Genomic DNA, 13,848 nt, shown 5'->3' with positions numbered 1-13,848 from the left:
CCAAACAACTTTTTCGAACTTAACTTTTCGAACCAAACAAGACCAATAATCATGGGACTTAACCCTTTCGCCGCAAAGTTTACTGCGTCACATGCTTTATTTACGTCACTTATTATTATGCCGATAGTTCCGCCGGTACTCCACAACTCGACGGCTTTGTGCATGGGCCACGGGTAGTCTGTTGCGGATTACACTCTTCCGAGCGACTACCTCTTCCAACAGCAAAAGGTTCCCACTGAACGAGTAAATTTGTCACACCTCTAATGACGTCACCAACTCAACGGAAATTTTGGCAATTTCTTATTTTACGCTTACAAGCAAATGAATGACCGAGGTTTTTTCTTAGTAACTTGTCTTTCGTTTACATCTACGAAATGCTTTTCATGAATTGCATTTCAGGTCTGACTGAATGACGCCATTCTAGCAGGTATATTTTTAATGCAATACGTCGGGTAAGCACTATGCAGCAATTTCACGAGCTTCTCCCACACGTCCCGGAATCTCCTCCTTGGTGGCGGCTCCGCGTGCAGTCTCCCTGACATGAGTCTCCTGTAAATGACACGGCGGAACTATGGGAGACAGGATGCCTCGGGGTGTGGGTCTCATGTTGTCTGCTGCACGGGGGGATTTATCGAGAGATCCTCGGAGGGCGTTGTTGTCGCCTCGGGGGGTGAATAGTGCGTTGGCGGTGCCAAGTCAACGGAGAGACAGGACGATCCGGGAGGGAAGGGGTATGCGGATTTGGAGGGCTCAAACGCAGCACGCATCCATCCCCATTCGCGTCTAGATCATCCCCAATATCCTCGTAAAGGTAGACAACGGCTTTCCCAAACACGATCTACTCACTTGTGGGGTGATATGCATAGAGTGCAATTTTCTCAGCGAAAAGTGAGCGTGCGGCAGTCGTGAAGCCAATCGGATTACAGGGTGCTGAACATGACTCGGTTCGGTATTTGTACAAATAAATTCTGTGTGACCCGAAAAAACGATTTTTGTGCGATTCAGCCGTGTACGATGCATAAAATTAACTTTGTAATCAAAGCTTTCGTCACAGGTTTAACAAGACATTTCTAATCATGAGAAGCTAGCATAAAGCCGTACGAGAAGTGAAAGAAATCGCGAATGAAGCACATTTTTACAAGTAACATCATTGTACATTCGCAACTTAATTATAAGTGTCGACAAATTAGGTTCAAAGATTTTCGCGGCGTTTATCAGTCAATCTCAGCACTTTCTTTTGGTCTCATTGTGACGGCTGGCTTTTGCTGAGGACTGTTTCAGCTTGACATTCAACCTGAAGACGCTGACTGCAAATTCAGGGAATCTATTGCAAACAAAAGCCAATGGACGCGGTGAGAACCCGAAGAAAATGCAGAGATCAACTGTCAATAATTGCCAACTTTCAATAGCTCAAAAGGACCGGTGCTGAGTGAAACAGGAAAGTTTGAAGATGCAACATAATTTACGATGCAGAAATTGGTGAGATAAATATGAAAAGACGTCCGTACAATTTATGAATCAGTGGTTTCAAGCGAGAGTACTCAATCCCCGTAGTTTTTTTCTCGGGCCCAAGTGACTCAATGAATTAAATTGAAATTGAATTTAACAAATTGCCTACGTGCTAAAAAGCGTTAAAAACATTTCAGTAATGAGTACGCATTAATATTTTTCATTTAATTCATTGCTATTGCCTCGTTGAGTCAGGAAAACATTCTAAATGCATCAAGCATTAAAATGTATGCTTGGAAAAAACACATATCTCGAAATGATGCCCCAATGGACCCCAAATTACATTAAAATCTATTCAAAATATTTGAATGATACTACGGGTAAAAACTATCAAAGTATCTCTGCGTGCCTCGTCGAGAGCACTAAGCCTGGCGTCTTTCGATTTCATCCTCTGGCACGTAACAATAATCGCAATTGCACGAATCCTCGATTGAGGCTAATAATCTATCCAACATGTGCTACCTCAGGGTCAAGAGCTAATACTCTACATCACATGTGCATGGAGGTTGCTTGATTCGATTCCCAGACATGACTTCAAATCCCCTTTCGCAAATCTGATGATGATGAAATATGTCCTTGACAAATATGTGTAAAAGGTTTTCAGGAATATGTTTTACTGGAAAACTATTTTCTTGAAATTATTTTAATCTTTTTGATTATTTTTTATCTTTTCTTCCTTATTTGGATATTATGTTTTTAGGGTAGATCTAAGGAAGCAAAAATCACAGATCAGAAATTCATAAATATGTGCAACATATTCGTCACCATCTACTTTTTCTGGAGGAAGGAAAATCTAATTTCATAATTTTTCAAATACTGAATATCCATCAAACTGGACATGAGTGGCCTACCAGAGAATAAATACAGGGTGAGTCCAAAGGACATAAAAACAAAAAAATCGAAATTTGTGGATGCCTAGGGAAGGAAACTGACTCCTCAACCACAATTTTATAACATTTACACACCTGTCAGTTGTAATGGGATGAGATGAAGGATCTCTGAGCCGAAACGCGTCACATCAAATGAGTTATTGTGAAAAATTGCAACTCCCCTTCATTTCAGATAATCTTACGATCCTCAAAGGTATCAATGTATGTTTTTATGTACTACAGTGTTTTCTACCAGATAATGGTTCCGTGAACAGGATCACGTCGTATGAATTAAATTATTTTGTAAAATTTTAACTTCCCTTCATTTCAAATAATCTAATGATCGTTGACCAGGGATGATGACGATGACCGAGAAATCATCTCCCGGCCACGAACACCGCCGAGCAAGTCACTTTCTTTGGCCAAGGTTGCTCAGGCTGTGAGGGCGAAAGACAAGGGATCGCGCGGAGAAGTTTGAGAGAGAGGGGTTGAGGGTGATAGTGAGAAGAGGCTTTGGGGAGCAGTGTTTTGTTTTCGGGAGCTGAGAGAGCAGCGACAGAGGAGATGAAGAGGAGAGGCTGAGATAAGAGCGGCGTCGTTCGAGAGAAGATGTCGGGTGACAGGGCGAGAGACGCCGGGCGGGCAAGGGAGGAAGGGCTGAATTTGAGAGGGAAGCATTTCCATCTTTTAAGGCCGAGAATAAACACGGGCTCGCCGCCCCGTAAGCATGAAGGAAGGTTGCGCGATCCAGCCGATAGTTTACGCGAGTCAATATAGCCCTCCCTTTAGAATGTTCCCAAATTCTAAAGTGTGTTCCTGAGGGTTGGCTCACCCCCATGCGGCCCGCGTTCATGGGTTTTCAATGCTTTTGTAACGTACAAAATATAGTGCAGTAAAAGCAGAATATTTCAAAATAACATTTGAGGGGGTAAGCAGCCAAGGGGTACAAGAGATTATTTTGCGAACAGAGTTAGATATAGAAATTGATATAAGAAATATACTAAAACTTGGTGGCCAAGGGATACGAGTGAGTCTCTGTTCTGTGATAACATCGAGTGGAAAACCAAATGCACTCCTAATTATCTAGTAAATCTAGTAAAAAAGCGAGATAATTACCAAGTTATGTCGTTTTTTATTTTACTTAACCTCAGTAACTGACTAGGTTTAGAAAAAAAATATTTTTCCATTGGCTTCTCAACGCCTCATATGATGAAATCAATCGAATCGGCTACTTGCTAACTTCACTAACGTACTTGAAAATGACGCCTCAGCGTGGAAACGCGTCGCACCAATAAACGTTTCCAATGAAACGTTTCCAAGATTTTTTTTACTTTTAATTTTCCTTACATTATATCTATATATTCAGATAAAAATATAATATCTCAGGTTTACCTTCAACATTTTCTATACATACATTCTCACTTTTATACTCATACCGAATGTAATGCATTTTAGGTATAAGATAGCATACATTATTTTATAAAAAGGACTAAACCACAGCAGATACTATAACATATCCTTTTCTAAAGTAAAGGATAATTGTACACACTTTTCGAGCATATTTTTTAATATTCCAATATACAATATAATATTTAGAAATGTATTCCGATTATATCATAATATTCCAGGTCTACTTAAATATCGAATATAAATACATCTCAAGACATACACGATACCTTTCATTATTCAAATAAGAGACTTAAATACACCAGATAATATTGCTCATCCTTTTTTGAATTAAAGGGTAATTTTAACCACTTTTCGAGCATATCTTTCCTGTTTCCCTCACGAAATTTCCCATTTGATTGAGTGCGCGCGATGAGGTGCAAATGAAGTGGATAAGAGGAGGCTGTGGGCGGAGGAAGAGGATTTCGGGAAGACTTCCAGCGTGGGAAGAGAGCATCCTCATCACACGCACCGCGCTCGTCCATTGTTTCTGCGAACGCAGCCAACCGTCACTCTCAGAGCCAAAACTCTCTCATCCGGTGACTCCAAGGAGATTTCCTCTGGGTGAGGTATGGAGGGGTGGGGAGTTACGGGAGAGAGGCTAGAGGCTGGGTGGATGCTCAAGGAAGGTTGAGAGGGCGAGACTCCCAAGAGGAGAGACTTCATTGAAGCGTGTGACACTCTCCTGCATCGCCCACACAGCGTCAGCCCAAATTGGCGGCTGACGACGCGTAAAAATAAAAAATGCGATAATGAAGTAAAAAAAGAGAAACCAAGAAACAGATCGAACAACACGAGTCCCCGAGAGAGAAATTTATGGTTCTTTTACGTCACTCTCTACAAGCACAAATTAACTTGAGCTGGGATCGACATTAGCATGCAGCTCGTTAACCTATTATAACCCATTATTGCTTCTAAGCAACATCAAAAATATATAAATTTTGAACTCTATTCTGGAAATATCTAAACTACGTATTATTTTGTGTTGTAAATTTTAATTAAGAAATATTTATCTGCCGCGATAGTTATGAGTAAGTGCAAAATTTTCAATTTTTCAAAATGAGAAATCTTGGAATCTGTTTTCCCCCAGAAGTAGCTCTGGGTTAGACTGGGTTAACCCGTTTCAGGCGGTCCTCAAATCTTATGATACCTGCTAATTGTTTTGGCATTTTATTTTAACAGTTCGCCCAATATTCTGCATCTGGCATACTCTCATCATGTCGCCAAATAATCCCAGTAGGAATATGGTACATCATTTGCTAAATAAAGCCCTGAGATGACGCAATAACATAGAGGCTACCTGAATTACACACTTAGGTTCATTGCATGTTTACAAATACCACTAAAAGATAACGCAAAATTTGGCAAACGCTCTTTAGCAAATTAAAATCTGCTTCGGCTATAGCAAATTTGGAAAAATATTCCTTTCCAGCAAGTAATTCTGTTAACTGTTGAGTAAATTCACCTCACTCTACCTCTCTATCAATAAATGGCTCCTACCCTCTAGAAAACTATTATATATAGATTGGATATTATTAATTGAACTAACCAACCCCATATTCACCTCATAAGGTGAGGAACTGGTAAGGGAATTGAACATCGATATAACTCCCTTAGAAAATTAAAGAGCACTATGCGATGCGATTTCAAACATATTTAAGGGAATGCCATTCAACTCGACTAACGATAAGTTAACATTCATTATCATCATTACAAATCTAGCATCGAAATACATTCCCAAAGCCTTTCCTTTTCTGTGACCTTTCCGACGGATAGAGGCGGAGGAATTCATCTCAGCCTTTTGTTCTTCCTTCGCTGGAACTTCTTATCACTATTCGCTCAGCTTCGAATGACATCTGCCATTACTAGAGTGAAGTCTTGTCGGAATTATCTCTGGTTTCCGGGGAAGGAATTTCGGTATAGAGATAATGTCCATGGCGCAAGCCCAATGTTGCAAAAATATTAGCTATAAGCATGGTTGAGCACACAAAATGAAATCCCAGAGTACACAAGTCCGTCTAATATCTTAAGTTACGAGCATATATCACGTCCACTTATCGTATATTCTTTCAAGGCATGTATATAAAGCAATAGATAAACTGCATTACCCACAAGTTTTCATTAAAAATTTACAAATGCCACTATAAGAAAATGCAGCATTTTGCAATCGTTCTTAACCAGAGTAAAATCAGCTATGGCTACGGTAAATCAAATAAAATTGAGCTGGTGAGCTCCAAAGATAAATATCACCCAATATCTCAATGGACACCTCAATTGTTGGCATTAAATGTTTACAATATTTGCACGCAATCCCACACTAGCATAAGCGATTTATTTTACCTTACGTAAGGCTTACGGATAGAATCCGTAATTTGAGTGTGTACCTTCATGAAACTGTAAATAATATTTCACGAGCAAACTAACTACTTACATGTCATTCAAAAGTTGAATATGAAGCATAAAACATGTAAAAAGCATGTAGCACTGGTTATTAAAGATTTAAATGTAGTAAATAAGCAGAAATGTTATGATAATTGAAAATTGTTTACAAAATAAACCCTCCACGAATATCCTCGAACACAGATAATTCTTTTTATTTTCGCGGGACCCTTGAAGCTGAAAAAGTCGGGGTGAAAGGAAAAAACTTCATTAGTGCACGTTTATTAATTTCAAGGCCATAAGGTTGAATAAAAATTACTAAGTTAACAAGAAAGCACATGTCGCTCCTCGGTTGCAGAAGCATCGTAATGTGATTTTCCAATTAGTAGTTAATTTCAAGTAAGTTCATTAAGTTCTTCACAGCAAATTTAAATAAGATAGCAACCTCTAGCAGGTTCGAGCATTTGGTATGATACGAGTGGTGAAAGGCAGAAGGCGAAAGAAGCAGGCGACAAAAACATTGAACATGCGATCATTTTGCCTCCTGGGAGTAATTAAGTGGTTGCATTGATGGCTTCGGTAGCGCACGGCTTGCAGAAGCCCAGCAAAAAACCTGATTACAAGAGGCAATATAATCATTGCTAAGTGAACAGAAGCTCATGAATAACAAGAAGAAGACATGCTGTCATCTCTGCGGCATTTCATGTGATAATTAATAGGCGTTCAGAGTGTTTATTGAGCGACGCATATATACTTGCAAATCGCGTTTTGCATTAAGCAAAAGAAGATGAGGTTTCTTGCAATATCACGTTCGAATCAATGAATGAAGATGTTGTATTTTTTTAGATAAATTATATCACGCTCTTTTCCATTCTGAAAAAGTGAATTTAATGAAATATAATGCAAAAAATATTAAAACGACTTTTTTCCATTAATACGCAGAAGAAAAATCGTTTTCCTTGGCCGATATTCGAGCCCGAATCCACCAAATTCGGTAAATAAAGAAATTGCACAGGTATTTTAACAGTGGTCCCGGTTTTAGAACACACACCACACCACGAATGATTCGGGTTCGAATCCCGGTCAAGGGAAATGTTTTTTTCCTCCAAAAATGTGTTCGCCGTTACTGAGGCCAAGATACGCAGATTGGAAGGAATTGCGCCACAATCCACCCAATGTGCAGAAACAAATGCAATTTGATTTATATATTCATAGTCAGTAACTTAATTGTAAGTAGATCTAATAAAGCGTATACCACGAGCGGACGCAGGAATTTTAAAATAATACTTGAAAAAATGCTGGTTCAATTTTTTCCTAAGTATGGTTTTAGTCGCGCTGGAACTTCCTCGAGAATGGAGTCCTCAATTGATAATGCTACTTCCATAACGACCGCAGGAGGCGCCGCACAAACCAACCCTCATAAATCAATGGCAGAGGTGGGAATCCGGCGGAATTCTTGGAGCGAGAGATACACGAAAAGACCTCAATACAGTCATCATTCTCTCCCATTTCCCTCTAGTGGGTTCGGTACATCTTTATGCATAGCACATCATCAGAGGGGGGCGTGCATCCATCGGGCCCCGTCTGCAGACGCTTGAAAAAGTAAGTGTGGGCATTACACATTTGGCATTCCAGACGCGGCGAGGAAGAGAGATGCAGAGAGAATGGGGGCCGTAGCAGAGAAAGTGAAGGGGTGTTTGTAGGCCGAAGGGTGTAATCGAAAAGGGAGAGTTGATAGCTACAAGGGAATGGAGAGAAAAAGATTAGAAGGAGAGCATTTCCATTGGACACATTAAAAATTAAGCTATACACATAGCTTACCTAATAAAAATTTTGCTATAAAATATTATGCATATATAAAGGTGATGCACACGTCCACCATTTTAATGAATTACAGTGAAGAATCAAAATACTGATTCGGCGAACCTCTCTACTCTAATCTAACAAATCTTAAGGAATTTCAAGTATTTCGTCTCTTTCACAGGTTTAATAAATTGTCTTAAACGTATAATTTCGGGCCTTTAACAGCCATGCTTCAGGTTCATTTGCCAGTTATACAGGATTATCCCCTTCATCAGGTCATCATGTCTCATCATATACATAAAATTAAAATAGATAAACTTAAAAATAACAATCATAATCACAGATTTACTTTTTCTTTCTGTCTGCGCAAAAATCTAAAAAATATCTATCTAAACTATCAGTTAACCGAGTTATAATAATTTGAGAAATTCTGGATATAAAATTAAGTTATTTTCCCTCGCATAGGATCAGCCACGTAATGAAAATGAAATAAAAAAACAGCCAAAATTGAAGAACAAACGACCTCTAATAGGCTATGGAAGAGATAGAGTAGGGAGAGTAGTAGAGGAAGTGAAGAAATATTCGTAGACCGAAGGGATTATGCGAAAAGAGACTGTTGATAAAGATGGGTGGATATAGAGAGGAAAGAGGAAGAGAGATGCAAGGAATGAGAAAACGAGCAGGTTGGAGAGGACGGGCAGGAGGGAGTGAAGGGATACGACGTTGATTTATCGGACGGCAGTCGATTCGGAAAAGCTTCCATCTCCCCAGAGTATCACTCTCTGCTATATTTATTGCCAAGTGGAGATGGGAAGGGAATGAGGGGGATGCCGGGAAACGGAGGACAGCGGCGGGAGAAAGAGATGAAGCGGAAAAGGAATGTCACCGAGGCAAGTGAAGAGCTGGACTTGTATTATGGGCCCATCACACTCGCTTGACACATGTTTTGACCTCGCGGAACTAAGCAAGGGAATGAACGAGAAAACATTCCTTGTTTCAAGGCTAGTCGCCCTTCCATGGATTGCGTTTGCAAATATATCGAATTCGCAAAGACACGAGAAGACATTTTGAGTATATCACGTATCTGGAAGATATAAACAGTATAGAATAAAAATAGCAAATCCTTTTCAGAAACCACTTAATTGGAAATTTTTATTCATTATTCACAGGTAATTTTACGCTGATACAACTAGCCTGAAAATTTTAGCATAAACACCAGGTCTGCATTCGGAAATCATTTGGGATATTTCGAGTAATGTAATATCCCTAAAAAAAATCTCCCCACGATAATACTAACAATACGTTTACCCCAAAAAGTCAGCAACTTTCAATCAAACAGCTATAAAATAGAATGATAAAGAGCATTAATGACGAAAGACCCTAGAATTATAGGTAAGAGATGTGAAAGACAAAATAATTGAAGCCGTCATCCTACACACCTTGTCTGGTGTTTACAATTAGGTAGATCGTATTTCTAGACTTTTGTTTTTGCGTTCTTCACTGCTTAACCTATTGACATATGTGCCAATAAAAATGAAGTATCACAGCAATATATGAATAGTATGAAATTCCGGAATGACTTTAGTCTCCCAGACGTTGCAGTAGAATGACAGAATGTCACCAGCAGAACGATTAGTGCATTACATCTGAGGCATAATCTAAACAACAGAATGATATTTAAGGTAAATATTCAAAGATCCTTAAATTGATAATTTTTGATCTATTATTCACAGGAAAGTTTAAGATGATGTAACTTGCCTGAAATATTTAGCATTAAATGCTGGCTCTGCATTTCAAATTCATTTCGGCTAATAAATCTTTCATGGGACACACTACAATCCTTTGATTAGGTATTTATAAGTTGAACATGTTGCATAAGCTAGTGCATCGACATTGATCGTCACAAGAGTTAATTTTTGGTTTTCACCATTAATATTACTACTTTAATAAAACATGAAATTTTAATTTATGTAGCACGAATTTTTAAGCTTACGATATCCCTTTCTGGATTAAACACTGCCTTTTGCTTTTTAACTTTTACTCATTCCTATTTCAACGTTTTAGCATAGCGACGTACTCATTCTACGAACTCACGACAGAAAATGCTTATCAAGCATCCGACCTTCCAATTACACTGGTGCCAACAAGCTACACGACGAGGTACTTAGCACCACGCTTAGAAGGATTATAGGAAATACTACAATGAGGAAGTCGAACAGCAAGAATATATAGCCTTAATGCCTATTGGGAAAGAGAAGATTTCTAAGTATTTGCAAATTATGTTGTCATGGAAAGGTGAAGGGCGGCGTAGATACAATGGTAGCATTCCTCCTTTACACACAAGGCTTGGTAAAGGGCATAAGGCATGAAGGCCATACGTACTCATGAGTGAAATTCCCATGGATTATTTATCTCTCATTGCAGTTCTAAAATCTACCATTCCATTAAAAGCACACTATTTTGTGAAATATGCTCTCTTTTAATAGAAACAAAGAGATACTGTAAAAAAACTCAAACTCATTAATACAATATCACAAATTTTTAACAATATTTATTCATAAAACATGTGGAAGGTCTAAAAAAAAACACTTTTTTACGCCATGGAAACTAACCTATATTTTCCTAATTTAGTGAAAACTATAATAATAATTTCAATCGCAAACACTACATGCCCTGGTATCGGAATTTAAAACAAGTGCTCCATTATTAATAACGGCTTATACCACTGTAGGATCGATTTTCCATTGCAGCGGACCTCATTTATGAGCAAACATTGAACATTTCACTTGCTTTTGCAAGCAAAGCAAAGAATCAGCTAAGTAGCTTACTTAAGTTTTCGTCATTCGTTGGCGCGTCTGAGAAGCAACAAGATCTACTTTCGTAGCGCGGTACCAAAACAACCATGATGCATCTGACCAAGTCATGTATGAGTCAAATAAGCCAGGAAAAAGGCTAGGGTTTTACGCACCGATCCCATATATAGGGCTGCCATACAAAACTACAAATCAACCCCACTTTGTACCCGCAACTAACACTGGTCGTTGGGGCATGAAGGTTTAACATGAACACGAATTCCTGCTGCAAATAAGAGCGTGCAGAAGGAAAGGGTTGGTCCCATTTTCAAGCGAGCAGTAATCGGATTGGAAGAGCGGGGGAAACCGTTCAACTGGCAGACAGAAGGCGATGCAACGCCGGCTTCCGCTTTTTTCCTCCCATCATCAATAACCGGGATACTAACAGTATCTTTCAACATTGGGAACGGAATCAACTTGGCGGAATTGCGTCATGATGATATGACTAATAACGACAAAGTAATTTTCCAGAGAGTGTTTAAGCCAAGTATCCCAACCGGATTTGATAATGTCAAATGACATAGGAGGACGAATCGAAACTTACTGCGCCACTACCAAGGAGTTTGTTACTGTTACTTCTCCTTTGTTGAGTATAACTTACTAGGGAAGAACTTAGGATCTTACTAACCCAGTCTACGTTTTCACATGCCATTGAAAAAAATGGGATTCGAGCATCGGCATAACTGATGCCCATTGGCTGTACCCCCATGGTACTGACGCATTGTCAAAACCGGTTGGATTTAATACACGAGGATAATTAATAGGTATGCCGTTCTTGCTCTCATCATAACTGGCCAGCGGAGACAGAATCATTTACCATCTTTTAAGATAATCTGATACACTTCAGATTACAGGCTTGGTCAATCGGAAAAGATAACCATACAAGTAAAGAAGCCTTAGAAGCTGGTGTTAGTGGCGGATGCTGAAGATCAGATAGACAGTGACCCAGATGATGGCACTAATTATATGTCGAAATCTGGGTTGGTTTAAAAAGAAAGGCGGAATTGAACCAAGCTATTTTTCCTCGTGATTGTGACAAGTTTTTTCTGTTCAGCCTGAGTTTAATAGGCGAAATACGGGAAGGGGAACAAAGAAACGGGAAAGGAATATGCACAGGTGGATAAATGATTGTAGGAAGAGAAAAAGAGCTCATTTGCCATCTATGAATGTAATAATATACATATTAAGGACATAAGATGGCTAGGCATATTAAAAGGAGAAAACCTCTAGAAGCTAGGAACGAAAGGCAAGTCCCTCGCTCAGTGATGCAACACGGGGATTGTTTTCAATGATTAGGATAGAAAACACCCCATTTTAAGTCATAACCTCATGAACTTCACTAATTTAGGGTAGGACGGCCTATAGCCCATTGGGCTGTGGAATTTATTTTTGTGAGACTGCAGTCTTCACACGAGATTTGACCCCAAGACCGTTCGACCAGCAGCCCTACTCACCCTCACTCTATCCAATACTCGTGTACGCTACTGGGCTGCCAGGCATCCCCAAAGAGGAAGTACAACAGCTTGCAGATGCGATAGCAGAGAAAACGGTAAGGAAGGGTGTTAAGACAAAATTTGAGTAGATTTACTCTAGAGTGGAAGTAGATTTAGTCTACTCCGGAAGTTAGCGAGTAGGTACGTTCCCGAGAGAGGGAATGGAGTACGTGGGACAGGGGAACGGAATGGTTGGAATCCACCGAAGGGTTGGCTGAGAAGGAGAATTGGAAAGGCTGCGAAGGTGAGTGGGTACACAATGTTGGTCTCGACGAGGAAATAAAATTGGAGAAGAGGAATGGGAATCGGGATTGATAGGGCGGAGGACACCGCAATTTTCGGTCCCGAAGAGGAGAGGGGCAATAGCGAAGGGTAGACAGACTTCCTTCAAGCTTTCGCACCCTTTTGTGCCCAGTTATACTTGTGTGACAACGGGGCTATCTTTATCTGTGGTCTATGGAGCAAGGTAAACCACATCCACAGCCTTCAAGGAAACTTATCAATTGATACCTTCAAACCTAACAAGAAGAATTTAGGGTTTTGAAGGCTCGGTGTTCGAAAAGGATGTTTTTCCGTCCACATGCTGTTAAGTTCCTGAAATTTTAGGCATGAAACTGACATTATTACTTCAAAATTTTAAACGATTTCGCAATAAAAGACGTTTAGGGTTCATAAAATTTCGGAGAGAATTCTAACGTCTAAAATCTATGTGTATCTAAAAATATGAAAATCGAACAAAATGAAAAAATATTTTTTGGAGAGCAATATTGTTAGCTACATCAAATAAGTAGGTTGCGAGAGCCAAAACTTTTCCGTAACGATCATAAAACCCTCCTTTTTTAATAATTTCCTAGGAAGCTAAACATCACAAATAACTCCACGGCAGTGTATCCAACATAAAAGTACATTGAAACAGGAAAATTTCCTCAGCTAATATTAGCGATCAATTACACGAAAAGGAACTTCAATTCAAACTAGAAATACTAACTAGTGCATGGTTGAGATTTAAATAAAATTACGTATTCTGCATTCAGTGAATCGTTATGATAATCTCCCAAAACTGCGATATAATTCAGAAAATAAAATTCGTGAAGACACGAATGATCACTCTGGAATAAAAACCCTTCTGACTTAGAATAAAAAGAAACAATTCATCTTGCCTCATTCATTTTTCTTGAGCGATGTAGATGTTCATAATGTGGCAGTAAAACATAAAGGTAGGAATGGCCAGCTTAGCCGTATTTTGAATATCAATAAAACCTCTTCCAAATTTCAGTTAAATATTATTCAGCAATTTTTAACAATTTCATGGACACAGGAGTGAACCAAAATGAAAACGCTTTAAATGGAAAAACTCGGTGGAACACATTAGAAAATTTACTCTAGCGGATGAAAAAATTTAAGCTGCACTACTTTTCCATCCACCGGTATAAACACCGGAAGCACGACAAGATAATGCAAATAGATAGGTGAGGCCACCAAGGGCAATAAAACGCG

General features: G+C 39.2%; 1 protein-coding gene across 3 annotated transcripts in view; it reads right to left on the bottom strand.

Annotated features, from left to right (window-relative positions):
• The window catches only part of LOC124156128, a 701,458-nt gene that overhangs the window by 253,188 nt on the left and 434,422 nt on the right, over positions 1 to 13,848 (bottom strand). The window lies entirely within an intron of this gene.

This window comes from Ischnura elegans, chromosome 3, assembly GCF_921293095.1.
Source record: "Ischnura elegans chromosome 3, ioIscEleg1.1, whole genome shotgun sequence".
Taxonomy (NCBI): Eukaryota; Metazoa; Arthropoda; class Insecta; order Odonata; family Coenagrionidae; genus Ischnura; species Ischnura elegans.
Note: the sequence above shows the minus strand (reverse complement) of the source record. Positions and strands in the feature narration are given on the sequence as shown.